The 27300-nt window shown below is 40.2% G+C and overlaps 1 long non-coding RNA gene across 3 annotated transcripts; it reads left to right on the forward strand.

Annotated features, from left to right (window-relative positions):
- On the forward strand, nt 3510–23602 carry LOC110398491. 3 transcript variants are annotated; one of them, XR_002438416.1, is made up of 7 exons: nt 3510–3591; nt 3871–3948; nt 11419–11583; nt 18596–18651; nt 22234–22378; nt 23190–23244; nt 23367–23602. It is a non-coding gene; the product is annotated as an uncharacterized LOC110398491 (long non-coding RNA). The 3 variants fall into 3 exon arrangements; XR_002438415.1 differs by having other exon boundaries at nt 23190–23602; XR_002438417.1 differs by lacking the exon at nt 18596–18651 and having other exon boundaries at nt 23190–23602.

Genomic DNA, 27300 nt, shown 5'->3' on the forward strand with positions numbered 1-27300 from the left:
AATATAAAGCACCATGAGTTATTCTGTCTCTGCTAGCTTTTGATGTCTCTCTTGGCCTGGCCAACTGTCGGTCTTTTGACAAACCAATGGCTCAGTTCTATTTCTGAAGGTCATTGTATCATCTCCGAGTTGAGATCTTGTGTGTGCACAATGTCCAAAGAGCTTTTTTCACAAGCTTGACAGGACCAAGCTGTCTGCATGTCTTTCCAGTTGCATTTTTTCTGAAAGATGGGGAGCAGAAAGCACAAGAAGTATTGAGGTACAAGCTTTGGTTACACAGGAGAAAGCCTGAGTGCAAGAAAGGTATCTCAGAAGTCTTCAAAACACGATTCTCTTATTGCCACATCCACTAATTTCCGTATTAGAACAAACCTCGGCATTATTAGTGGGTGAGTAATTAAGAGCAAGAGTCCCCATTTGTCCACCAAAGGTGATCATTGCAGATGAGACACAGGGCAGAAATGCCTTTCCTCTGGCTCTATTGTGGTGTTTGCCCCAATAGCAAACCACCTGCTAATTCAGTCCGCTTGCCCTTAGTTGAGATTTCCCAAGAGAGGGCTAGATTAAGTTGCTTTTCAAAAGATTCTATTAATTATTTTTTTTTTACATGTGTAATTAATGAAGAAAATTATTCAAGGACATTCCTAATTACATGGCATAGAAACTCCTTCCTTGACTTACACTCGGTTTTGCTGATTCCATCACAGTACTTGAAGGGCACACACATTTGAGAGAGAGGTAGCAGGATCTGTGCCTGGATTGCTGTTGCAGTGCTTTTTGACTTGTGCTGCCAGCTCATTTACATGAAGCCTGTTTTTATAAAGGGTGAATCTTCCTCTTCACCAAGATGGGATGATGAATTTAAGACGGGCCGCTTTGGGACATCAGAGATCTCTCCAGCCCAGCAATCTGTCTTTAGCAATGACCAATACCAGATGTAAAGAGAAGAATGTAAGAACAGGGTAAATTTCTAATGATTTTTGTCCTGAGTGCTCTCCAGCAATTTGTGGTTTGAGGATTTCCAAACAGGGAGACTGTGTCTTATCTATAATATTTTATACATTGGTCAATATTAACCAAATCAGACAAGAAGAGAAGGAAAAAGAATGCTATTATTTTTAAGAATTATTTAATATTTGTTCTTTAAGAGTAAGACCGCTGAGCAATCAGACACATAACACACGATTAAGGTAGATTTGTATCAGAGCTCTATATGTTAAAAAAAATGTATTGTTTGTTATGGAATAAATGTAGTGTAATTCATATTAATGCTATATGATACAGAAAGTAAAGAAGAGACAAAAGAACTTCTTCGTATCTGCCAGAAATCTGTTTTCTTGCAAGAAGCAAGAAAAAACATTACCCTGGATCCTTGCAGAGAAGCTAAGAGGTCTTTCTGTGTGGACACAAGACAGTCCTAAGAGTGAAAACATCAATTATTGTATTCTTATTACCTGTTAGCAACACGAACAAGTTTCAGTATTGATTCTCTACCTCTTCAACTGTTAGTCAAACCCATCAGATGTCAGTGAAATGGGTGTTTACAAAATTAAAAGTGCAAGTAGAAAGGTAGATGACACCAAGCTGGCAGGAAGTGTCGATCTGCCTGGGGCTAGCAAGGCCCTACAGAGAGATCTGGACAGGCTGGATCTCTGGGCTGAAGCCAATGGGATGAGGTTCAACAAGACCAAGTGCCGGGTCCTGCACTTGGGCCACAACAACCCCAGGCAATGCTACAGGCTTGGGGCACAGTGGCTGGAAGGTTGCGTGGAGGAAACGGACCTGGGGGTATTGGTCGATGCTCGGCTGAGCATAAGCCAGCAGTGTGCCCAGGTGGCCAAGAAGGCCAATGGCATCCTGGCTTGGATCAGAAATAGTGTTGCCAGTAGGAGTAGGGAAGTCATTGTCCCTCTCTACTCAGCCCTGCTGAGGCCCCACCTCGAGTACTGTGCCCAGTTTTGGGCCCCTCACTGCAAGAAGACATTGAGGCCCTGGAGCATGTTCAGAGGAGGGCGACGAAGCTGGTGAGGGGTCTGGAGCACAGGCCTTATGAGGAGCGGCTGAGGGAGCTGGGATTGTTCAGTCTGGAGAAGAGGAGGCTCAGGGGGGACCTTATCTCTCTCTATAACTACCTGAAGGGAGGTTGTAGTGAGCTGGGGGTCAGCCTCTTCTCTCTTGTAACTAGGGACAGGATGAGGGGGAATGGCCTCAAGTTGCACCAGGGGAGATTTAGGCTGGACATTAGGAAATTCTGCTTTTCTGAGTGAGTGGTCAGGCGCTGGAATGGGCTGCCCAGGGAGGTGGTTGAGTCACCATCCCTGGAAGTGTTCAAGAAACATTTAGATATAGCGTTGAGAGACATGGTTTAGTGGGGTTATTGGCGGTAGGTGGATGGTTGGACTGGATGATCTTGTAGGTCTTTTCCAACCTAGCTAATTCTATGATTCTATGATTCTATGAAAAATACCCATAGCACAGCTTAAACATTTCTTAATGGTGTCCCATTCTGGAACCATGCTTTGTAGAAACACAGAGCTATTTGTAGCCAAAAAATGGGAGCAGAACATTTTTTAAATAATGATCCAGTATTTTTAAGCTGCAGCCCAGCATTGCTGGTACACTTGGGAATGCTGGCCCTGAACTTGGTGGGGTTGGCAGGAGGAAGAAGCTGGCAGAGCTTAAGCCACGTGCAGGAGTGCTCTCAGTTTCAAACAGCAATCTGAATGCTCATCTCTGTGCTGTCCATGGGTTTGTATGACATGCTCTTTCCACCACTCCTTAATAGTTCCCACAAGACTATTAGTCTGCTACACTCTTATAGGGAGACTATCTGAGTTCACCAGGTTTTATAAATACCTCAAACAACCATCAAGGACAAGTTTCTCTGTATTTTGCCGTATGGTTTGAGCAATACAAATGAAACACCAGTGCATGAAAGCTGAGCCGAATACCATGAAATGAAGTGCAGATCTTCTAAGGAGGAGCAGAGGCAAGCACCAGTTGTGCTTGCGTTGCTTCCCAGCCAGCAGTGAGCAGAGACACTGTGACAAGTCAAGCCTCTGCGACTGCCTTAAAGCAGCAGTCCTGGGCACAAAGGGGAGCACACATGCAAGAAAACATTGCTGGTGTGCTTCTCTTCATCATGATTGTGCAGCACAATAGTAACTGGGTGAAGAGGAAAAGGAATCTGGCAGGCTTACTCCCTCCTGCATTTCCTGAGCTGCCAGCTTGCCAAGCCTTTTTGCCAGGATCAAGCTGCTATCCTGCAGAAATAATGACTGTCTTATCAATCTGTTTTCACTTGACTCTGTGATTTTCACAGATTACATGGACAATAACTAGAAGTTGCCAAGTAGTGTCAAGCTGGTTTAAAGTTGATGTTCCCCATTGTATGGGAGCCCTAAGGTCACAGCCTGAACCAGTGATTGAGCACCTGGTGAAGGGACATAGCCAGCCCTGGGAGCACAGGTGCAAGCAATTCCTGTGTAACCCTGACTACATTTAAGGGCTGGCAGCGGAAGGGGAAGCATCTCTACTTGGAGATTGCCTCCTTTGGGAGTTTACTAGTGAGCCTGGTATCTCCGGAAAGGGGTAAGCTATTCTTTCTTAATTACTGAATTGTAACTAATACTTTTCTTAGGTGATCTGAAAACTGGTCAGTGGCAGCAATATCTTATGCAATACATCCATGCCCTGAATTTGCTTCTTTTGAAATAGGACAAGTTTCTACAACCTAAATAACATAATGGTCAAAGTACTCCTTGGCTCCTCTAAGGTTTCTCCCTCTACCTGAGCCTCTTAGTGTGTGAGTGCTGTTCCTCACACAGCAAAACAATCCTCTCTGCTAAATCTGCTCTGTTCTTCATTTAGACATCCTGATTATGGAGTAAAGTGCTGCTGCACCTGGGTCTGAACAAGCAAAACAGATTGCTCTGGTGAGAGACAGCAGTAAGTGCCAACCTCAGGCAACACATACGCAATTCCTAGGCCAGGAAATAGTAAGCCAACAGAACTGATGTTTGTTTTTTTTTCTTCTCTTTTCTCACAGCTGAAGTTTTATCAAATTTTGAATTCTTCATTGTTAAAAAAAAAATAATAATAATATTAAGAAGGCATGTGGGGGAAGGAAGTCTCATTTTTTTCATGTAGATGTCTATTACTGTCCCAACTAGTATGGAGAATATCTTGTTTGAACATCCAGCATCACAGTGGGCAGTGCAGGTCAGACAGAGAATTAGCTGAAGACTTAAAATTATTTTTAATATGGCAGAGGAAAGGATGCCATCTCAGAGGCTTATGGCATAGCAAGAGCTACACTAGAAAAATTGTCATTGGACAATAACTGCAGATAGAAATAGTACAAGGTGTAAGACACAGGGGCTCTACTGTGTGAGAGGAGAGAAGGTGTCATATCCAAGAGTTTGCTGAGAGTCAAAGAGTAAGGAGGAACTTGAAAAAGTAAAGTCTGAGTTGAAGACCTGATTCAAGACAGGATGGGGGCTGTATACTAATGCTGCTAATGCAGTCAGGACTGTTACCAGCTCAAGGTCTGCTGGTCTGAGGGCATTGCTGGGACACCAGGGTGCTGCTGTAGGGTTCAAGGGGAAAGTATTCTAGCATATTGTGACTGCTCCCTTGGGATGTGGGCTATAATCCCTGCTTTCATTAGACTGAAATTGCACAAAACTATTTAAGTGGGTTTCTTCTGTATTAGGGCTAAATCCATTGCGCAACTGAGATGTGATGTGACTGGCTCTGTAGCAGGGTCACTGCATCCAAAGCTGCCTGCTTCTGCCAGAGCAAGGCAGCTTTCCAGATGTACGTTCTGTCTGCCTACAGGTAACTCCCAGCACACCTCCTGCACTCATAGCTGTGGGGAGGGTTAGCTGCACAGTGCTAAGTCCATTTATTCAGGGCTTATTCAAAGAGCTTGAGCCTAGTTCCACATACAAAACACTGTTTATACCCCAGTCAATTTTCTATTAGCTAAGATTAATAAAAGACTGAGTTGAAGCACTGCAGGCTGTGTGTGGGAATTGCAATATACAAGCATCCACTCATCATCTGGGCACGTTTGTTAGCCCTGAGGCAACGCTGGCTTTTCCTGGCCTGCGGGGCCCTTGGCCACAGGCTCTATCATTCCCTGTGTCTCCTTGCTCCTGCTTCTCATTGTCACCATGGAGAGGCCCCCATCCAGGGCTAGCAAACCTGTGGGATCTCACTGTTTCTTAGCACCCTTGCACTGACACGGGCACAGACCCTGCCATTGGATGGAGGTGCTGCTGGGCAGCACTCCCAAGCTGGGCCTTGAAGCAGGAAAAGCCTGTCTGCGTGCTGCTTGCCTAGGTGAGTAGGCCATGTCACATCTGCACCTCCTTGCCAGCCAGCCCCTTTCCTTTCTCCAAATTTAGGGAGAGAGATGTGGCTGCACTGATCTTGGGGTGACAGAGCTTCAAGGGGTGCCCTGAGTGACCCTGCAATTACTGGGCCTCTTGTAGGCCTGATGGGCCTGTGAAGAGTGAGGCTGTGTGGCCTGCATCTTATGAGCTTTGCACCAGGCCTTTCTGCCTTGGCTGTGCCCATTTTTTGTGGTTCACAAGTAAAATTAGTTTCCAGCCATAGGGTGTGCTGTGATTAGCATGATCCATGCTTGCTTTCTGAGGTAGGTAGCTATCAGCTGGTTGGCACAGCTTCCTCTCTATCATTAGGTTGTTTAGGGGAAACCAGAACAATATATCTGCTCATTTTAAGTACCACTTTAATCCCAAAATATCTGCTCAGGCTCAAGTTTACTGCAAAGTGAGAATTAGTTTACTTTAAAGCAATCTAAATGGAGCACGATTGAAAACGATGTAGCCAACTGCTTGTGCATCAACCAACCGTCAGCTGGTAAGGGGCAAAACGTCTGCACAGACATGGAACAGGCTGACAAAAAAGGAAAGCTGCTTCACAAAGCAAGGCCCAGAGCCTTTTTCCTCCCACCAGGTTGCACGGCTGTCAGAAAGAGCAATGCAATATAATTTGTTTAAACACAGGCTTCATTCCCGAATGTTTTCCCTTGTTCTGTTTTTATTGTTGCAATAGTGGCTTATGAAATGTGAGTGTGAAAAGGCAAAAAATGATAAACTCAGAACCCGTCTGAATGGCTCTGTTCCTGTGCTTCCATATGCTGTTCTGTGTACAGGCACAGAAAGAAAGAATGGCAACTGTTTATCACTTAGTGTTGAAATTGCTTTATTACTAGTTAACTAGTATGAGTTCAGAAACTGAAATTCCACTGAAAGAATGATATTTTATTGCTGAGTTCAGAACCCATGGTAAAGCACCTCAAGAAACACAATTGCATTTTAGTCTATGACAAATTGCAGTGGGGTTTGGACAGTCCTTGGTATTAACCAGATGTAGTCAGATTCATTTTTCTCCATTGTAAAAGAAAATGACTCACATATTCCGCTTTCATCCCAAGGGACAGATGAAAAACTGATTGCAGACTTTTGTGCTGCTGTCCTTTCATGCATCTGGGCCCATCCTTTACTCAAGCTGGTTTTAAAGAGAGAAGATGCTTGTGTGTAAGAGATGAAGAATGTTCATACTGTACCCATTAGTTACTCCCGCCCATGGTGCTGTGCTCTATTTGTGGTGTGTTCCAGCCCTGGGGTGTGATTACAGGCTGAGTCAGTACTCCATCCCGTTTTCACGCTGGTGTTGCTCCGCTTGCTTTGCAGGCTTTCTGAACCATAAGGTATAGGAAGCTGCTGCCGTCTACTTCAGTGATAAACACGCTCTCTTTCCATGGAACTTAGATCTAATGAAAGTTTGTCCCAATTAAATTATGTTTATATTACAGTATTTTGAGCGCTCTATGTACTGATAAGACTCAAAGCCAAATATAACTGCAGTCAATACAGACCCAGAGAAGTTGTTTTCAGACTCATGCTAACAAATGGTGGTTAATTTCTTTGTTGTGGTGCAAGCCTGTTTCTGAGTGTGTTCCACATTAGCTTGACAAGCATCCCATGCAGCCACTGGCACACTGCAGAACAGATCAGCGCTCTCCCTTGTTGCAGTGATGGCACAATGCACTGCAACCTCTGAAAAGCTCTGGAAAATGCTATGCTCTGAGGAGATGCTTTTGATGAGCCAAGACAAATGTCATTTCTCTTCCTAGTCTGTATTGTAGGAATATGACAGCAACAATCAATGTTAAGGTAGCATATCTTTACACTGACGATTATATGATACCTCTCTGTAGAAATGACTAGTTCACTAGTCCCTCAAATTCTCTTGATTCAAGTAGAGTCAGGAAGACTTGGAAAGTTTCACAAATCAGATAGGTTTTCCAGCAACAAAATCTAGGAAAGGTCTGTTTTGTTTAAGCAGTTCCCCTGGAAGTAGCAATTCATCTGAATTAAACTGTTCAGTCAAAAGCACGTATTCAGAGTGCATGGGAACTGCTGACTCATGGCCTGAACCACTGATTGAGCACCTGGAGAAAAGACCCAGTCAGCCTTGGGAACACAGCTGAAGGCAATTCACCTGTGTGACTGGAAAGGGTGGAGCCAGGCTCATGGGCCTTAGGCCTCATTTAAGGGCTGACTGCCACTGAGGAAGGGTCTCTTTCTGGAGATCCCTGCTTGGTGGAAGCTTTTCCCTGCAAACCCAGAATCGTCTGATATGGGTGAGCAATCTACTTCCCTCCCTTTTTAGCACCTTGCTGTCGTACCAGTCCTTCCACCTCTTCTGTAGTGTCTTTTCCATTGTGTTGGTCCTTCCGATTGCTACGCAGAGAAATCTCCTGTTTTAATTTTCTTTGAAGTTTGGAGTCACTGGAGCATTTCCTTTGGTAGTTTGACTACCTCTGCTTTTTTAAAGTAAAACTTACAGGAAAAAAAAACAGAAGTAAAAGAGATAAAAATGTGTGAAATGCTAAGATAAGCAGACAGGACTTTTTAGCTGGTCAGAGGTGGTTTCAAATTCTTTAGATTCTAGGTCAGGTTAGCACTCAGATGCTGACCCCAAAGTCTTGCAAGACTAAAAATTTAATCTGCACCCAACTTTAATTTTCATGACTTATCACTATATGGACTTTTTAAATCTATGGAATATCATTTTTTCCCCATAATATAGGCTTTTGCCTCCTTTCAGCTTGCTTGCTTTCTCTTTGTGAAAATCACTCAGAAGTATGAGCAAGCATATTCCAGTCTTTCATCATTCTGCTCTCTGACTTTCCTTTGGCTGCTTTCCATTAGAGAGAATTAAAGAACCACAGATGCAGTGTGGTTCTATGGGAAGCAGAGGTGAGGTTTCAGAAACTACTGAGATAGGACCAAAGGGAAAAAGAACGTGGGTGAGGAAACAGATTTCCTCCTCTTGCATATTTTTCTTTTGATTTAATCATTCCAAGGACTCTGTGGATATCAAATCTGAGCATGGGCCCCTTATCTACTCATGTATAAAGTTTCAGAACTTCTGCTCAACATAAACTGAAGTATGTATACTTCCACAGAATAGAGTAGTTCTTAATTTCATAGAATAAGTCACAGAATAGTAAAGTCATAGAATGACATGATTTGAAAGGGACCTTAAAGATCATCTAATTCACAACTCCTACTGTGGGCGGGGTTGCCAACCACTACATTAGGCACCAGATCACGTTGTCAAGGATCCCATTCAACCTGGCCTTCAGCACCTCCAGAGGTTGGGTACTCACAGCCTTTCTGGGAAGCCTGTGCCAGTGCCTCACCCCTCTGAGTGACAAATTTCCTCCTGACATCTAACTTGAAGTCATTCGCCCTTGTTCTATCACTATCAGACTGTGTAAAAAGCCTGGCTCCCTCCTGATTATACGTATTGGAAGGCCATAGTGAGGTCTCCCTGGAGCCTTGTCTTCTCCAGGCTGAACAAGCCCAGATCCTTCAGACTATCTTCATAGCAGAGGCGTTCCAGCCCTCTGATTATCTTCATGGTCCTTTTCTGGATCTGCTTCAACAGCTCCATGTCATTCCTGTACTGAGTCGGCCTTCTGGGCTGCAAGCGCACACTGCTGGCTCATGTCTGACTTTTTGCCCACCAGAACCCCAAGTCCTTCTTCGTAGGGCTGCCCTCATTGTGTCCTTCTCCTAGTCTGTACGTGTACCTGGGACTGCCGTGACCCAAGCACAACACCTTGCCTTTGGCCTTGCTGAACCTCATTAGGTTCATGTTTGCCCACTTCTCAACCTTGTCCAGGTCCATAGGATACTAAAATGTTTTAAAAATGAGTGGTGAAGGAAAGAAAGGTAATCTCCCTTTATTGGAGAGTGTTATAGTGAACTTCACTGATTGGATTTAGAATAATGGAAAATAATGTCTTTGCTCCTCTAAAGTAAACATAACTATTTGTGTAATCACAGTAATCTGTTTGGAGCTATTTTCAGAGGAAGATTAAACAATTAGTATATGATCTTAGTATGCATGATGACTAGTCTTTTGTCTTAGAGACTCCATAAATACCAGCTTCCAAACAGTTAAACTGGTAGAAGATCATACAAATTCAGAACCTAATGCAGCTTTAATCTGACTGGAAGTTGTTAGATGGATCTTCCACTACTGTTATTTATGACATTACGATCTTTTTTACTTTGTGACATAGAGCCATGACTGCCTGAAGTCATATCATTTTGTGCTTTGATCAGATTTCACAAATCAAGTGGAGTTGCACCAAATACATTCTTGGGTGGGAGTCCTTAAAAACACACCCAGAGCTGCAAGCAAGGGCACCTAACCCTAAGTTATAGAGGAACGCTTCTTCTTGGGGGTCTCTTTAGATGGGTGAATCTTAATTTATCTTCTGTACACAAGACAGCTACAATAAGAAGGGTATACAGAACAGTCAGTTTCTTTCATTTTATAGAATCATAGAATCATTTCTTTTAATCTCATAGGATAGGATGGAGTAGAATGGAATTAATAGAATATACAGAACAGTTTAGTTGCAGTAGACCTACAGATGTCATTGGATCCAACTCTCTGATCACTTCAGAACTAACCAAAGCATAAAGCATATAACCAAGCGCATTGTTCAAATGCCTCTTGAACACTTAGGCTTCTTAGTGAGGCAGTTTGTGCCCTCTTCCAGTGCACGGAGCTGTGGCTTGCTTCCCAAAGGACAAATTTAACTACAAATGCAAGCCTGGTAGTAATCAATGTTGTAATGTTGTATTACAGTTGTCCTTATTAATAATGAATTTGTTCTTGTTTCTAGTGTCACTAAGAAGTTATTTAGAGGCCTTTTGAACATGTAGGTCACAGAAAAAGTTCTAGCTCCTTCTGGTTCCTTGTTTCACTAAAGAAAATGTTGAAGTTAATTATATAGAAGCCAGGGCTATTACTGGCTTCATTCAGAAAGTGGCAAGCACAATATGTGTTAATGAGAGTGATTTCTTCTTCACCATAACACTAGGCCTGTTGCCTCTGGGTCTCAATTGCATGGACTCCAGGATGTATTTTTATACCTTTCAGTTTGCCTTAGCATAGTCTTGCAGAGAGTGTTTGGCAATAACCTTTAATTTGGGGAGAAGCTACTGCAGACTGTAATAAAGGCAGGCTTTTTTTTTAAAGCAATTAACCAATAGCAGTATCTTTTTAGAGAACAGGAGACCTCCCCTGATTAAGCTGTTTTGAGAGGATATTTTTAATTAGGACATCTCCCAGAGAAGTAATATGCTCTAGCTGGTGCCTTAAGCTAACAAGAAATAAGTATGGAGCCTTTTTCCTCAAGAAAGAAAACAAGCCTCATTTTAAGTACACACAAGGTATTCCGGAGGGAGTCTTTTTGAAGGCAACTTCTTAACAAGTGTTTACTAATATAACAAAAACGAAGTTGGGAAGTGTTTTGATTATAGGTAGGATCAAATTTAATTTTGAAGGGGAAAAGTCTTTTGATTTTGTCATAAATAATAGCTTGTGATAATATGAGCTCCTTTGTAATGGTTAGTTTAAATTGGTTTATAAATAAATAGAGCTACTTAATGTAAAAGTAACCTGATCTTGTCTGTATTTTGAACAGTGAGATGCTTGATGCCCGACTATGAGATCAAACAATTCTCATCTCAGTAGATAGTTGTTTAAAAAAGCAGTTTCAATAGTAATTGAAGACCTAATTTGTTGCTTTGTAATGCTTAACCAATATCTTAACCACTTCAAGACTTGCTAAGAAAGGGAGGCAATACCTTTAACAAGCTAGAGGAACTCATAAGAATTTGAATAGGCTACTAAAAAAAAATGGAAATATTTTTTTGTTTCCAAAAGTCTTCTAAAAATGTACTAAATTACAAAGTAGTTTTGGCTTTAAAGAGGTTCTGCCAGTAGCTGTAACTGCATCGTTTGATTTCAACACCAACATCAGAGGAGGTCAGCACTGCAATTCTTGTTTTGTAGGGAGGAAACCCAAGGCACAGAGGAGGAGATGAGAAACTGAAAATTGCTCCAGCGACCCAGGAAAAGAAGTCCTCCTGGCATTCCATGTGCCAGCCTGGGCTCCCTCCCTACTGTATGGCTGCACTGCTCACAGAAATAATAAAGGCTAAAGGAGCAAGAGGAAAGGTAAGAGCAAATGACCAAGTTCTCCCTGAGATAATATGAAGGGAAGGATGGTATTAGTGTGATCTGTACTCATTCTGCATCCATGGAGTCTTTACAACCCTAAGGATTACTAGGTTTTCTGATATGTGTGCAAGAGATTTCATAGTAACCTAGGAAGGTGGATTATGTCTAGTATTGCTGAGGTTTCTAGGTGTAAAACAAGGAAATAAATGATATTTGTGGATCAGGAACTGAAATCCAGGCTAGATTTTCAAATATATTTCAGATTTATTAATGCTATTGAGCAGCATAGATGGTCTTTATTTTTTTGCTACAGTGAAGTAAATGTTCCTTGAACAGAGCTGATATCACATGCTTTCTCCAAAACATAGACTCATATCTTAGAATGGTTTGGGTTGGAAGGGACCTTAGAAATCATCGAGTTCCAACCCTACAAAACATGTTCATTGTCATAATGAAGATCATGTGTTTGTACAAAATCACATTCTTTTGCTTGTCTTATTTTGTTTTGAAAATATGTCTATTTGTAGGATTCTAAAATATGATATAAGTTGTTTTGGGCACTAGATGAAGAAAGCCTTCAGAAATATGCTTAAATATCTCTAAAGGAACTTCTAGTCAGCAGCTTAATGCTTCCAGTGTGTTGTGTTAGAGATTGTGAATTCCCAGTTGTACAGTGCTAAATACTTTGACTTAATTTAGCAGAGAAAAAAACTTTGATACTGGACTGGCTATTTCTGACTTAAATATAATAGTTTATGCAAGCCAGTCAATTGAGAAATGTTGTGTAGGGAAAAATAGAAAATGAGATGATTTAGATCTGAAAGCCAGGTCCTGAAGAAAATGAGGCACAGCAATTATGATATATGTATTTTTAATTAAATTTCATACATTTTAAATGTCATTCAAAGAGATGAGAATTCCCAAGGCTAGCAATTATTTTATACAATTTATAATATCTAAAAAGTACTGATACCTTTCATCAAGCCAATGTTTAAAAAAAAAAAAACTTTGAGTGTAATTTAGGAAGATTTATAGTACCGGAAAAGTTTGCAAGAATGACAGTGTTAATATCCTAGCTTTAATTTTGGCGATGTTTGCCATTCATTTAATCTTTTTGCTTTAATCTCTGCAAATGAAATTGACTTAAAACCTCTGATTTTTGTTGCTATCCAAGCTAATTCTAGGTCGTCCAAAAAAATCTGTGATGAACATGCCTGAAGGATGATAGAAATTGCTCTGTTTGGCAATTGCATTAATGCAGGGTGTGCTTTGTACTGTATAAGCAGAAGTGCTACTGGTTTATCATCACATGCAATCTTTCTGTTTTCTTTTTTTTTTTCCCTTGTGTTTTGGTTTATATTTAATTTCTCCTTGGTATGTGTGGAACACAGCTTTCCAATAGCAATATTCAGTTAGCCTGTTAAAGAAAAGCCCAAGGACATATTTCTACTAAGCAAAAACTCTGAAAAGAAAGGGACAATGGAAAAAGTACCCACAGAAACAATTTCTCTAGAAGATTCTGCTTTTGATAATATATAATAATCTAATCACTTCCATCCTGGTATGAAGCACACAATTATCCGACATCTTCCCTTCTCTTATAAGAGAACAAATGCAGCATGGATTCAATTAGAAAATTATTTGATAAAGATGCTGCTAGAGTTCAGTGCAAGAAGAAACCTGATTTCTGATTTCTTTGCTGTCTCAAATCACATCGATTGTATCTCTTAGCTTGCTCAAGACAAGAAATCTGGCAGCACAGGAAGGCAAAACATGAATCAGGAAAACTATTGTTAAAATAAACTGGAAGACAATGCCAGCCAGAATACATTTAAAACAAAGTATAGGAATGATTCTTGTTCACCTAAGAACTTGAGTTTTTCATTAATATGGCCAAGAAAAACCATCTGAGTAAGTTCAAAGACTACTTAAGCAACAGCCTTTAGATAATATGGTTCATATCACTATGAACTGAATTAGAGCAGCATACTGAAATGTGGGAAGGTGATAATAATTTTAAATAGCTAGTAGTATATTTGGTATAAAATGATTTGTTAAATTTATGTAATGAATCATTATATACTTAAATACATAGTAACTGAGGTTCTGGAAAGCGTCAGTTTATAGCTTAGCTGTTAGGAGATCGAAATTAATGGAAAAACTATTAAGAGAAAAATGTGAAATCTTCCAGAAAAATAACGCAACCATGTGTGATAAAGAGTATTCAGCCCTAGCTTCTAATCTCTTCCTTGACTTCCTCATCTCTAGTTAAAGTGGTAAGCGAAAGAGATCTTTGAGAGAAAATATTCTTTTCAAGTTTATGGATGTATTAAAACACAGAAAAATAGAACAATTATAATTCAGTGCACTTTGCAAGAAGTTGCAGATCTGGGAAACCTGTATTTACATGTGGAGGTACAACTAGACAAAACGTCAGTTACGCAGTTTCCTTTCATAACTGAACCATTGTGATATTGCATGTTGTACACAGCAGATCCATATCTGTAATCCGGAGTCAATGACACAGCCAACAAATGTATTTGCTTCATAATCACCGTTATTTTTCCAGCACATGATCTCTGAATCTGGTTCCAGTTTTCCTGGCTATGTGCATCAAGTATTGTTCTCAACAGATATCCCTCTCTCTCAATGTTTATATTGGTTTGGGATGGCCATCTGTCAGCGAGATCCATATGGGCCTGGAGGGCAGGTCTCAGGACAGCCTTCAGTCCTCAGCCATGGAGACCTCAGTGCTTCAACTGTCGAGTCCCCTTAGAAAATCCTGGCTGTGTCTTCACAAAAACAGACTTATACAGAGAGATCTGCCTGTACAGCATGCAGGTTGAGATTATTCACCAAGGCATCTTGTACCGAGGCGTGCAAAGGGGAAGACACGCTACATGGGGAGGCACAGGCCAGACCGTGCAGGGTGATGGCTGTCTGGCTGGGGGATTTCTGCTGCTGTTAGGACTGTTAGCAAAAGACTTCCTCTAGCTTTTAAAGTGGGACTTGTCAACCCTAGACTTCTACGAATTTGCTTCTCAGTTGTAAATGCAGTTTAGTGGGCTAGGTCAGGGATTTCATACCATATGGCCTCAGTCCAGTGCTGTCTGCTTTGCATTTAAAGCAGACTTTGTATTGTTGTAATTTCAGTTTTTTTCTTTGCTAGTACCTAGAATTTTTACTTACTGTAATGCACAGAGATCTTAGAAAAGGTACAGGAATATTAAGAACACAGTTTTATGACAGCTGTAAAAATTGTTTATTCTGTATACCTTTATATCTTGCAAAGCATTAGTAACTGTGTTCTAGCTACAGGACATAATTGCATTGCTTGGTACAGTATTAAGCATTAACAAGATTCCTTCCATCTGTCTAATCTTTCCCAGCCAAGGATACTCTCATGTTTTATTATGGCCATTTAAAAATTCCTGGTGCTTTTCCAGATTCACTCAGGGTATGATAATACACAATTTCACCCAAAGTATTTTAAAGGACAACTGGACTTCATAAGGCACACAAGGGTAGTGTTTTGCCTGATGTTATCTCAGGTTTGTTTTTGCTATCATAAAACAGCTTTAGGTTCATTAACTATTACCAATACTTTTATTATTATTTTTATTATCTCAGAGTCAGTACTGAAATACAAAACTGCTTTTCAGGGACCAGGGGCTCCACAAAATCAGGAATGAACCCATATTTTTCCAAAGTAATTACCTATTCAACTTTATCACTGGATAGGCAAGTAACTTAGCAGGAAGATTTGATGATGTGTTCATCGTGCCAAAGCAGCACATAGTTTAATGGAAAGAATGCCAAAGCCCTGACTCCCTTGCCCTGGCTAGCTGCTTCTTCCTACTGCAGCAGCTGCACGCACAGCATGCTTCCCACTTACAAGAGGCTGTAACATTATAATGATTTTCAGGGAAAATGAGGAACTTACCTCAGGTTGTGGCACCAATAAGAATGTGAGACGTTGGCAGGGTGGTAATATTCCTATGTGCTATAGTTCTCAAGATCCCCCCCTTTGCCCTCTTATGCTATCAGCAACCATACGTGTAAGCCTATCCTCTTGCGACAGCGCTGGCTATACAGAGGCACAGGTGCAAATACAAATGATGACTTGTGAGTAAGGGCAATGGCAAATCAGTCTGCACAAGGGACATTGGAAAGCAAATGTATTTGCTATTTCTCATTAGGATCATGCTGACATGTCGTGATCCCTCCAGGAAAAGAAACATACACACACAAACATATAGGCTGTTTATTGTTCCTTCTTTGACATAAACCATTTTAAATTTTATTCTTGGCATCCCACTGTGAGCTAATTTTTGGCTTTAATTCATTATTTTACAATACACTCCTATACTTTTAAACTTATAACCCATTTGAGAGAAAGAAACAAGATATATTCTCTGTGCATTTTTGCCCCACCTGGACAAAAAGTAAAAGGAAATATCCACAAACTTATGGAGTAGACAGTATGCCAAATTATAATAGACTGACAAGACCTCAAGAAACTGGTATGACAGCATCTGCTTGTTGTCTGAAGTTAGGTGATACATAACAGGGTGAAGGATGTGTTAGCATATTGAAGCCTCTTTCTGTGCCAGACTGTGGAAGACTGGAAGAAGAATTGTTTGATATTATATTTATGTAAATTAACTGTAATTATCAACTGGAAAAATCTGAGGTTGTCCCTACTAGCTGAAGAGAATATTTCATGTATATTTTAGATCAGAGAGGTGGAGGTGCTAGATGGGTCTCTCTGTAATATCGGAACCCTTATCTTGAATGTGGAAGTGTCATCTTGTTGTTCCAATGAAATCTGAGCAGCAATACCATTTTGTGCATTTTTCATCAGTACGTCTATTGTTTCAGCTGTCTTTCGTGTCTTGCTTCGAATTGTTGATTATAAATGACCTAAATCCTCAAATTACCATTTGTATATCTTCTTCACAAAGCTTCTGTCAGATTCCAGGACAGAATATTTTAGGAAGAAGATCTTAAAATAGACATGTGATTTTTAGAATAAAAGAAAAACACCGCAGTCCACAAAACAGTCTGAGCATAAAAGTGATCTGTTTTTTGGCTATTCTAATTAGAGAATCAAAAATAGAAATATTGGAGTGCTACATATCCAATTAAACTTGCCATTCACAAAACTTGAGGCTTTCCTACAGAGACTTCTACCATAATGATAAGGAGATGGAAAAAGAAAGCAGTCATTAGCAATACTCTGGGAATTCATTTTTCTTGATGTGAACCACCAGTGTTGTACACCTTAAAGGCAGCAGTACTCGGTGGCTTTTTCTTAGATATTTCTCCTTGTAGTGAAGTGTAATGACAGCCCTCTTGTAGCATCGAAGTACGTTGGTAATACTTCCGGAGTAGCTTCGTGGACCTGAAAAAGTTACTTCCTCACATTTGTTGAGGTTTGTCTGACTATTGCATCTGGAGGAACAACTGAGTACCAGTGGCTACCACAGAGAGAGGACTTAAGGCCTTGGTTCAAACTGGAAACCTTCCAGGATTCAGTGGCCATACTGGTAGAAAAGACACAGGTTGCTTGTGTTTATTGGCAGCGCAGGGATAAGAAAACAAGTTTGTGTCATCAGTTGTTGCTGTTCCCTTCTGTGGTTGGTGTATTCTCAAGCGGCTCCTTCTGAGGTATTGCGCAGGCTACCTGAGAAGGATATTTCAGGATCAAACCTCTCAAAATAGAGTGCCTCCAGCAGCTGCAGCAAGTCACACTCTGGCTATGGTTTCTTTGTTGTGTGGATATGAGAAGGGAAGGGCTGTTCACAGGCACTCCAGAGGTCCCAGCCAGGCTAAATTTGTTGGTATTTCTGTAAGAATTTGATCTGATGTACAATTACTTGGAGATAGGAGCTTCATAATCATCCCTGCAAGATCTCTCTGCCGAATCCATCTTATGGAGTTCACTCAGCATTACTTGAAGTGAGCAAGTGTCACTTTCTGAGTAGTTCTAGCCCATGCCAAAAAGCTGTCGTTCTCCAGCAAAACTATGACTTACTGAGCAGTATCATTATGTCTATAAAGAATGAAAACTGGTGCAATCTGTGTGCAAGTGAACAAAATGTAGCCAGGAAGACAGGCTGAGAATCGTTTTCTCGTAAGTATCAGGAAATTTTGGAAGACATGTCGCTGAGAGATTAATTAGCAGATGAGATTTGTGGGAGGGGAGAAATTCTGAGACCAGTATATACATGTACTGCTGAAAACTTACCTGAAGTAATGTTTATAAGCTCTAAGACGAAGTCTAAGATTAGATAATCTCATTTGCCACATGAAATTAGTGGATTGTTAAATTGTTAGGGTAATTTATACCTACAAAACTAGTTCACCATTTTACAAAGAAGAATACATCATGCTAAAAACTGTCCTGCATTTCAAACTATGGATTAATAGCAACTGAATGCGTGCTGGCACATAATTTAGATTCTAACCGTGGAGTCTCTGAATTGTGAGCTGGAAACCACAATAATGTATTTCATAAATGCAGCTATTGTTTTTGCTGGCATCACGCTGCATGTAGCAGTTAGACATTTAGCACTCAGTGACATCTAGCAGTCTTAAAGGCTGGGGAACAGTCTGGAAGTCTTCTTTGCATTATTTGGGGGATTGAAAAGTTTTTCCAAATTGAATAAAATGCACAAATCAAATTGCTAAAATGGGAAGTGCACATTAATGGTTTTGAAGTTTTCTGTAATTTAAAATCTGTATTTATAAGGGGCTATTTTATTAAAACAAATTGTTCTTAAGACTGAGTATTTACTGTTAGGACATAGCTTTCTCCTGCATAGAACATCTGCAGATGTTGGGTATTTAGTGTCAAGGACGATTTGACAAGGAATCAAAGTGTATAACTGCAGCAAACAATCACTGAACCCAAACAAATTCATTTATCTCCTGCACAGACGCTATCAGGGACCTCCTCACCGAATCCATGGCTTTTAGAAAATAAAAGCATCTGTGTTTCTTTTAGATCTGGGACCACGAACGCATCTGCTGAGCCACGTATCATATTCCAGTCTCAATGCAGTAAGCTCTCTTTTAAACATAGGTTTTGTAGGTGTAATTCTCTGTTAAGACCAATGTAATTTCATTCTATGTGTAAGGTATACAAAGAGACTTGAATAAATAAGTACTCTTCTTTTGTTAGAAATAGACTTTATGCCATAATCTTTCTCATGTTTTAAATCACCTAAAATGAAAGGAGGATGTAAATTTTCCTCCAGAAATATTTTTCCTATGGGTAAGCTTTTGCGCACTTGCGTGAAATTAACATAAATTTTTAAAACCCCATTTTAAGTTTTACTCATCCATATTCTAAGGCTGATGAAGGAGTTCAGGAGTGAATCTGATGTGCACGATTCAGGGAAAACGGAGAGAAGAGGGAACAGTAATTCTGTTCCCTGAGTACAGACTGCCACAAGATTAGCTGAGTAGGTGTTGTCCATCCTACTTGAAAAGTTTCTATTGATTTCTGAGGGAGCTCATGCTGACTTTTTCAAAGAAAAACAACATATGCTACAGGAATAGTGTCTGGATTCCCTTGAAGAACACTAGGAGCTTAGTGACTCAAAACACGGAAGCTTTCAGCAGTCACACTGTGAGCCCAGATTTGCACAGCGCTTAGTTTGCTGGAGACAGTTGTCTTATCAAGAAACTTTGGCCTAAATGGGCCCAATTCACACAAAGCAAAGTCATTAAATTCACACGGTTTGTAAGCCAGGCTGTAGGCACAGGGATGTAACGCATCATGTATTAGCTAGCAGGAACACATGGAGCTCCCACCTCCTGGACTAGGCTCCTGTGTGCTGCCTATTAGGTGTGGGAGCAGTTAAATATTTGAGAAGTAAATTCAGAAAAGACTGTACATTAAGCCAGGAGTCTCCAAAGCAGTAGCAGGAATGGTTGAGAGGAGAATTTTTCCTTGAAATCCATCTTTCAAAGAGAGCTTGAAACATAATTCCTGGGAAGATTGTGACGTTTAACCCCAAAATGAAATTACAGCTGTGAACCTTTCTCTGAAGTTAGTCACAAAAACTAAGATGCTCTTTTTTTGAAAGTTGCAACAAAATACTAGGAGGGGCATGCCTACTTTTCAGGAGAACGCTTAATAATAGCACTGTAATGAATCCTGGATAAATTTTGCAAGAAATATGATGCCCTATTCTCATACTCCACTCTCTAGATTTATCCTGGTGAAGTTTGCACTTTTACAACAGATATAAAAGAAAGAAATTAATTATTATAGTCTTTATTGACAATACTGGCTTGGTGGGATGTCCTAACCCTTCCTCTCATTCTCTCTGCAAAGCAGAGTATCTTCTTTAGTATGACCCAAATCACCAACCTAAGGATTAGGAACTGATGGTAGTAATCATAAGCTTTTGCTTGGGTGTTTGATTCTGAAGAGAGACTGAGATATTATAAATAGTTATGGATGAAAAGTAATGAAGAATTTCTCATTAACTAGGATTTCCCACAGACATAAATGTGAATTACCTGTCTTGCTGTGAACTGTGCTTGCTACTTAGCCTCATGACAGCTAGTTGGACTCTTAAGATATCCTTCTAAGTTAAAATATCCCTTCATCTAGCAAAATCATTCTTATCCTACAATCATGGTTATGTGTAGCAGCTCTTTATCTGTTACACTCTCAAATTTCAGTGTAAATCTCTTATTGGTGTATTTTTTTCCTCTGCTTAGTTACCTGTTTAATTTCTTCAATGTCAAGAAAACTATGGTAGGGACAATGTTTTTTAATATATTCAAATATATCTAGATATCTGAAACACTGACTTTTAGAGTTGGATTTTTTTTAATACCAGTTGCTGAGTGTTGAAGGTAGTCATGTAATCGGGTATCTATGTGACAAATTGCAAAGCTGAGGACTTTGTCTTAAAAAAAAAAAAAAAAAATGTTGAATTCGAGCTTTCTCTTGGGATTTATGCTATTTCCGTGACCTTGAGAATAGGGCTTCCCATTTCTATTGACAGATGGGGCAGAGGAGAGCTTGGAAAGGGAGAAGGAAAATGTTGTTTTGACAGTTTCATTTCTGACAGTCTTTGATGAAAGAGAGTGTTAATTTTCCATAGAATCATAGAATGGTTTGGGTTGGAAGGGACCCTCAAGATCATCTAGTTCCAACCTCCATGCTATAGGCAGGGACATCACCTGCTAGACCAGGTTGCCACCAGGTTGCCCACAGCCCCATCCTGCCTGGCCTTGAATGCTTCCAGGATGGGAACATCCACAACCTCCCTGGGCAACCTGTTCCAGTGTCTCACCACCTCACAGTTAAGAACTTCTTCCTCATATCCAGTCTAAATGTACCCTCTTAGGTTTTATAGCCATTTGCCCTTGTCCCGTTGCTACATACCTTGTAAAAAGTTTCTCCCCAGCTTTCCTATAGCCCCCCTTCAGGTACTGGAAGGCTGCTATAAATAAATACAGTTGTCTTTTCCATGCTTAATAACCATTGCTCTCTAAAGACAAACCCATGCAGTAGTTCAGTTTTTGGAACAGCCTCACAAATAATGCTATTTGGAGAAAATTTGTACTTCTGGTGTGCAAAGTTTTCTGTTCTCTGGAAGCTGAGGATCTGAAGGCAAGAAGCAAGTGTGAAAGCCTTACCTGCACACACCTTGGTCACTGGAGTCTGACCTTTGTTTGTAATGAGTCACCCAGAATCACAGAATTGTAGGAGTTGGAAGGGACCTCTAGTGATCATCGAGTCCAAACCCCTGCTAAAGCAGGTCTGCTTAGCATTATTAATAACTGGCCTGAGTTTTGAAGACTAGTGCACCGGACACAAATCTCTCCTAAGAGTTGTCATTTTAGCCCACACAAGTGTAATAAAACACATTTTAACACTTTCTGTTGCAGACTTCTGACAGTGCAGTTCTCAGTCAGTTAGTTATAGGAAATGAAGAGTTTGTAACCAGAGAGGGATGAATGGGTCGGAATTAATCCTCTTTAATCACATGCAAATACACTGACCACCTGGAAGTTCTGTGTTATCTAGTTATATTGTAAATGCCTTTGGGTCTTTATCCAGAGACATGCTTAGTTTTCTGTATGCTGTTATAGTTATTCAAGACCATTTTTTCCTGTCTTTATACAGCAGCTTATAATAAGACAAAAGCAAAGTAAGCACAATTTTGTTGAACTCCTTTGGATGTTTAAAGTGAGCAAATGCAGTTTTCTGTGTCCATTGCAAACCTGTAAAAGTTCCTTAGTTTGCCAGTGTGATTCCTGGCAAAAGTTAGAAGTGTAACTACTCAAATGAATGTCTGATAAACACATCAGGATATATTTGCCTTTTGGTAATTGCTGATTTGTTTCTCCACAAGGACAAAAATATATATTTGTTGCATTCTTTCTTTTGGGGTTTCTAATCAAATCAGTGAAGTATAAGAGTAAGGTACCCAATTATAAACTTCATTGACCATGAAAAGCCACACATAATTAACTGATCTTCCAAAGAGCTTTAACCAGGGAAGGATGAATGGACCAGTCAGTCACTGTTTAGGAATCTCTCAAGAACACTTTGAGATTGTTAAACTGTTGTTTTACTTAAAAACAGGAGTATTAACTTACTGTATTGATTTCCAGATTATTTACAGGTGGAAATTACATCACTATGAACATACTTATATGAGACATGAGAAACAATTGGGGAAGTTGTCTGGAATTAGCATCCAATACACTGATGGAGCCCAACCGATTTGGTTCAAATCTGTGAAGTTTAAAGTGGTCTGTAAGTAATGTAGTATTTCTGACGAGGCCTCTCCTCCAGCAATATATTGTGGCAGGAGCAATATATTGTGGCTGCTGTCGCTACTCACTTATTAGCAGAGAAAAATCTGTTTCTTTGTGTGCCCTTCTCTTTTATCTCCCAAATCACATATGCATGCTTCTTCCACAAGAGTGGATTCATGAAGCCATGCGCCTACAGTTCTTGAAATTGAGGCTGAGTTCACTGGTGCATTCTAGTTTAGTCTTATTTACTAAATACATAATCGCACCAGGCTCTGGCTTAAACATTCATTCTTCATGGTTCAGAGAGCACTCTCAGCACTTCTGTGACATTTGGACAAAGCTAGTGTGGCTAAAATTTATGGAGTCAGGCTGCAAAATTGTGATTTACTAAGCACTATCAATCTGGCAGAGTGGAGGAAGAGAGCGAAGGACACATGACAAATAATAGAGATGGTGCTCTATTGTAAAGCATGATGGGAATTGAGTTGTAAATGTAAATCCCTTTTCATCTGAAACTGCAAAAGCAACCGGTAATTGGAATTATCTGATAAATGTTGCTAAAATGAAGAAGTGCTACAGATTTGAGTGCCAAAGTCTCAGAGAGCACATTCTCTACGGGCTTACTCAGCCCTAAACAGGGCAATAACCTATAATGGAATTCATTGGGAAAATAGAAATGTCAGAACTATAAAGTAGCCAGTATCAATTTCAGTCCCTTCCAAATAACCAGTTTGACCTATGAATCTAAACACTTAAAACAAATAGGAGTCTCCAGCTGCTGAGATTCCAACTCTCTCTCCACTGTCTAGATTTGAACAAAACTGACCATTCGCATATGGATCCACTAGCCATCATTCTACAGCAGTGAGTGACCATTTTTTCATTATTATTACTTTTTAAACAGAGCTGAACTGCTGTACTGTCCTCAGAATCAGTGACACATCAGTCATTTGGCTGGCATTTCAATAAACATCTGTTTTTCTCAGAGCAAACCACGACAGTCATCTTTGTTAAGATTTCCTGGCATTCTAATGTCATCTCCATGGTTATTGCAGTCTGTTCCTGCAGAAACAAAACAAGTATAAAACAAACCAGCCCCTCCAGAACTCAGAGTGAGATGGAAAGACCTTGAGAGCTTTCATCCCTCTCCATTTGTACTTGCCACCTGGCCCTGGAAGCAGCTCAGCTCTCATAAGCCTTCACTAGAGACTAGCCTTATCTTTCCCACACAGTGAAGCCTTCCTGATGTACAGCAAGGTTTCTGGGCTTTCCTGGATAGGAAAACTGCAGTTGACCTGGTCAAGTTAGAAACGTTATGTTCTTCCTCAAGATTATTGCTGAATTTCCATGAGTTCAAGGGGATGAACGTGAAAGCACAAAAGAAGAGGTTTGCTATCATTACATTCTAATGTAGATATTTAGTTGTATTTAGAGTTTAAGCTAGCACAATCTCTTGCTCCAGAAATGCACATATTTTTAAAGATGTGGGATGATGGGAGTAACACTTCAAGGTGGTGAGAGAGAGAGAGAGAGATTTCTTTCTCATAAATTGCCAGCTTAAATAAATAGTGAATGTGCCAGACAACCAAACCTGTAAAAATAGTTTTGTTTCACCGTTTCTTAATGCATATGAGCCAGGAAATGCCAAGAGAGAAAATGGTAGCAAGAGCTATGTTACACTGTGGAAATATGCCGCTATGACTTAGAGTTCATGTCAGTGAAACTCATTTTTTTTTTTCTGAGGTCACAAGGTGAGAAACTTTAGAAAGTGAGAAACTCATATTTACAAAGGGGTATGGACTCACATTAAGTATTTTCATCTGATAATAAGTTAATCATTAAGTAACTGGCTTTGGAACCCCCTGCATATATATATATATATATATATATATTTGTATTAAAGTGCAAAAATATTTGCTGGAAAGCCTAAGCAGACTATTTAATTACTGAGCATGTATGCAGGGAAGTGTGAATTTATGTCATCTTTGTTCTTATCAGAAGTGTCTGAAGTGAAGAATCTCAAAATACGACTTAGTCAGATAGTGTGGTTTGAAAGTTGTAAATAACCTCCCACACACACAAGCAGAGCAGAAACTAAACACAATTTTATCATATGAAGATTACTAGATTTACTCTAGAATTGAACTTCATCACTACAGCCCAGGACATCACGCAGCTTTCTGCCTAAAGCAGAGAATCAGACAAGATCCTGGTCATGTTTCTGAGCTTTGATGGGATCCCAAAGGAGATCTAAAGATTTTTTGTTGTTTGTTTGGGGTTTTGTTTTGTTTATGTTAATTTTTAGGATATACCACTTGGCATCTGCCTCGTTCAAAGTACAGCTGGGTATCCTGAGTGAGTCATCAACTCTGCAGGAGTACCTTGGAGCTGTACACTGGGTTTCATGGCTGATTCAAAAAGGAACAGAAATGGAACAAAGGCAGCTGGAAGGTTACATACGTATTTCAGGGAAAGGGAATACTCTTCAAAAATCAGAATGAAGGCAGGGGCCCAGATTATCCTAAGAGTAGTTAAAATATAATAATGCCTAGGACATTAGGCATATAGGACATATAGGCAACTGGCAATGGGTTGCAATGTGCCTGAGAAGGAGATTAGAGATGTTATGCATGTGTTTCAGATGGAGAAGTTGAGATGAATGGTTGTTGATTTGCACCATCTGGAGAGGTCACGGTGCCTGTACAGTCTCACAGGCCATGTTCACTGTGATTACAAATGCTCACTTAACTTCTAGGGCAATATCTCACTCAAGAGACAGGTAAGTCTTGCTCAGGACCAGTGAAATGCAGACAACTCAACAAATGACACCTCTGTGCTTTGAGAAAAATTAATGATGTTATATTAATTGCTACTTTGGCAAAAATTTAATCTTGAACTCTCCACCAGCTCCCACCACTGCTCTGATATGCTTTCTCTGCCTCATCATGTCATGTGTATGTTGAACTCTTGAGCTCCTGTTTGTACATTGCACTGGTTGGCTTTACGCCTTTCATCCATCTCTGAGGAATGTCATTGCTCATCCCTATCTCCTCACATGACAGACAGTGAGGTTACTGTGAAAGCTTTCATATTTTCAGTGCCTCCCAAGCCCTGTATCCTCTTGACAGATTTCCACAATATACAGCAAGACCTAACAAAAGGTGACTGTGTAAAAGCAGTAGTGTTGCTTCAGCAAAAATCTCCTGCTTGTCTGATGTACACTGCTCTGCTGCTCATAACCCGCTAAGCCAGGTAGCTTATTGATCTTCTAATATCAGCAGGCCAGCAAGGCAGCTGACTGGTTACAGAGTTGGTCATGTTCTGCATAAGGGTAGAAAGAGAGTAGATCATGCTTGCACTTGTTTTCTTGAAAGCACTGTTGGCTCCAGAATCTTCCTGGGAAGGGTAAATGCTAAATGTCAGGAAAACGTTTGCTGATGTTTGGCATGTAAAGCCATTGCTTTACAATGCCTGCTTGTACAAAATTGCTGTGAATCGAATTCAGACAGCAAAGCAGGAGAAGGGGTGTGCATGGTCTGTAGATGGGCCATCCCAAGGCAGGGGCTGATCCCAGGCTGACCAGACAGCTGGGCAGCACTCCAGTCCCAGGTTGGGACCTAAGCAATCCAGTATCATACTACTAGGAGGAGCTGCAGTGACATAAATTTGACTTGGCACAGAGTTGGTAAAACTCTGTTTTCAACTGTACAACCATTTTCCAGCCATCTTTTTGAGGACAAAGTTCCATTAGGTGCGTTGTCACTACAGGTACACAAGAGAATATCTCGAACTACATGACAGTACGAGCAGTCAAGTACTGCTCCTGGTGAAGAGGTAAAGCAGAATAGACACACAGTAGCTCTTTCCCAGTCTGCTGATCAAACAGAAAGACAGTCCATTTAACCTCCAGTTCTTTAAAGAAATCAGAAATTCTCAGTACAGAGAGAGAGTTTTAAAAAGATTTGAGAGTCATTAGTAGGGAGTAAAAAATAGCTGGACAAATTAGCAGTACCTGCCACTGCTTCCTCAGCCATAGTTTCTGTCTTTCCGGTGTATATGCAGGTAACTGCTCAGAACTGGTCAACTACTGTAAAAACAGTGTTACTGAACATTCATCTCAGCAGTGGTCCATCACAGCCTGTACTTTAGTGAAGAACACCTATGCTATTTGCTTTTTAGAAGAAGAATAATGACCAGTAGTTATCACCATTCGTTGAGCTATTATAATGTGTTCAACCCATACACAAAAGCACAAAATTACTGTGTAGCCTATGTGTCCATGTGGCATGAAGGAAGAATAATTGGAGCAAAAATTTTGGAACTGACTGTGCACTGAAAAAATGTTTTCCTACATTATCCATCAGGGGTTTGTGAATAACAAACAGATTTTCTCTCATCTGAGAAGCCTGAAATTACTTTCTGATGAGGAAATTGGATGCAAAATTAGGATCAGTTATGTGTAATAAATTAGTCAGTAGTTCTGCTTCTCTACATATAAGGACTAGCATACCCATTCATGGCAATACTGAGGAGTTTTAATGTAATCAACACACATAACCAGTGTATATTGTACTTATTGTAATTGAGATGTGGTATTTGAAATTGATAGAATTTTGGAAAGATACAGGTCTTAAGTACTTTATTAGTCTGGAGAAACCTGTTCTTCTGCCCTTTAACTGTCCAAAAGCATTGCGTTTCATTAATCTGTTAGAATTAAAACTGCTTTCTCATTTTTTGGAAGTGCTTCTCTAGCTACAGAACAAAGCAAACAGCACCAAGGCAACAGGACCACTGGTTGCCCAACTTCTCAGTATGTTGTCAAGTCCACACACATCTGCTCAGATAGGCCTGAACATGATCCAGGCTTCCCCAGAGAAACTGAGCTGACAGGAGATTTTAGATCAGACTTGTTGTATAGAT

Source organism: Numida meleagris, chromosome 4, assembly GCF_002078875.1.
Source record: "Numida meleagris isolate 19003 breed g44 Domestic line chromosome 4, NumMel1.0, whole genome shotgun sequence".
NCBI lineage: Eukaryota > Metazoa > Chordata > Aves > Galliformes > Numididae > Numida > Numida meleagris.